Source organism: Bison bison, unplaced genomic scaffold (genome assembly GCF_000754665.1).
Source record: "Bison bison bison isolate TAMUID 2011002044 unplaced genomic scaffold, Bison_UMD1.0 scf7180017860838, whole genome shotgun sequence".
Classification (NCBI taxonomy): domain Eukaryota; kingdom Metazoa; phylum Chordata; class Mammalia; order Artiodactyla; family Bovidae; genus Bison; species Bison bison.
The window spans coordinates 4,675-7,230 of record NW_011491410.1 but is presented as its reverse complement, the minus strand read 5'-3'; positions in this window follow the sequence as shown (position 1 = coordinate 7,230).

The following is a 2,556-nucleotide window of genomic DNA, read 5'->3' as shown; positions in this document are numbered from 1 at the left end:
GAGATAGTGGAGGACAGGAGACTGGCATGCTACAGTCCATGGGGTCGCCAAGAGTCAGACAGGACTTAGCAGCAGAACAATGACAAATAAATATTACTTTGAAATGGACAATCTTATCTGCTAGTGAAACTGTACCCAGTTCCACAGGAACACAAAAAACCAGATTTACCAGTCTATCTATATGTGGAATCTTAAAAAAACAAAAAGCACAAAACTCATTTAAAAAGGGATCAGACTTGTGGTTGCCATAAATAGAGTGTTAGCAGGAGGGGTATTTGGAGGTAGGTGGTCAAAAGATACAAAGTTCCAGTTAAAGATAAATAAGTACTAGGGTGAGTCTCTTGATGAGGGTGAAAGAGGAGAGTGAAAAAGTTGGTTTAAAACTCAGCATTCAGTAAATGAAGATCATGGCATCTGGTTCCATCACCTCATGGCAAATAGATGGAGAAAGAATGGAAACAGTGACAGACTTTGGCTCCAAATCACTGGAGATGGTGACTGTAGCCACGAAAGCAAAAGATGCCATGAAATTAAAAGACACTCGCTTCTTGGAAGAAAAACTATGATAAATGTAGACAGAATGCTAAAAAAAAAAAAAAAAACAGAGACACTGCTTTACCAACAAAGGTCTGGATAGTCAAAGCTATGTTTTTTCCAGTAGTCATGTATGTATGTGAGAGTTGGACCATAAAGAAGGCTGAGCACCGAATAATTGATGCTTTTGAATTGTAGTGTTGGAGAAAACTCTTGAGAGCCCCTTGGACTGCAAGGAGATCAAACCAGTCAGTCCTAAAGGAAATCAGTCCTGAATATTCCTTGGAAGGACTGATATTGAAGCTTAAGCTCCAATACTTTGACCACCTGATGTGAAGAGCCAATTCATTGGAAAATATTCTGATGCTAGGAAAGGCAGAAGGCAGGAGGAGAAGGGGACGACAGGATGAGATGGTTGGAGGACATCACTGACTCAATGGACATGAGTTTCAGCAAGCTGTAGGAGTTGGTGATGGACAGGGAAGCCTGACATGCTGCAGTCCATGGGGTCGCAAAGAGTTGGACATGACTGAGTGACTGAACAACAAGTACTAGGGATGTAATGTAAAACATGATGGCTATAGTAAACAATAGAAAGAAAAAGAAAATGAAGTTGCTCAGTCGTGTCTGACTCTGCAGTCCCATGGACTGCAGCCTACCAGGTTCCTCCATCCATGGGATTTTCCAGGCAAGAATACTGGAGTGATTTGCCATTACAATGGTTGTATAATACATGGGAAAATTGTTAAAAGAGTAAATCCTAAGTGTTCTCATCACAAGGAGATATTTTCTTCCTTTTCTTTTGATTGTATCTGTTTTGATTCATCTGAGATGATGAATGCTAATTAAACTTATTGTGATACTCACTTCATTGTATATGTAAATCAAACCATCATGCTGTACAACCTAAACTTCTGCAGTGATATATGTCAATTATTTCTCAATAAAACCAGAAAAATATTTTAATGGATTGAGGGGACTCCAACCAGACAGAAAGGTACCCTAAGAGTGGGTTAAAGGACCTAGAAAAATTGGGAACTTTTTTCCAAGGCTAGGATATCAAGACTATCCTTGAAAGAAGCTTAGGCCTGCCCATTGCTCTGATTTACTGGTTCATCTGTTAAAAGTATCCTCAATTGGAAGAAAACTGAAGGTGATGAGAAATTGACTTTATACTGGGTAAGGTTGGAATGAGGTCCACAAGCCAGTTCGCAAACTTACAAACGTCCATGCAACTGGCTACAGATTTCCATGTTTTCACATTACAACCTGCTTCTCCTTGTCCCTCCATATTATAACATTGGCAAACAATGGCAAAGAGGCTTGGTGGAGAAAAAGGAAAATATATTTATTAGCAAGCTATATAGAAAACTATAAAAATTTACTGAGAGAAATTCAAGAAGACATAAATTAATAGAGAAATATGCCAAGATCATAGATTGTAAAAGTAAGCATTATATAACTGACAATAAATCTACCCATTCAAAGTAATCCCAATCAAAATTCCAGCAATAATTTTTTGTGCGAATTGAAAAGTGGATCACAAATTTATGTGGAAATGTATTAAGCCAAGACTGCCAAAAAAAGTTGAAAGATAAATAAATTGAGAAGACTTATCTTACCAGATATCAAGACTTATTAAGTAGCTATGATAATTAGAGAATGCAGAACTGGTCAATAGGTACAAAAAGCAGATGGCATTAAATAGAGAATCCATAAAGCAATCCATGCATATACTAACACTTAAAATAACAAAAATATATACACTATGAAAACAGTGTTTAAATATTTAGTAGTGCTATTGTAAACTGTGTTAATCCTAAAGGAGGGAAGGATCACTTTCCTATGGAGATGATAAAAATAAGACTACATACAGGGATAAGACTGCATACATAACAGGGATGGACTTAAAGGTTTTTTTTGTTTGTTTGTTTTTCTACCAAAATGAAAAAATCTAGGTCAAATGGATTTTCATGTTGAAAAATGAAATTTGACTTCTATTTCTTACAGAGAAGTTAAGCT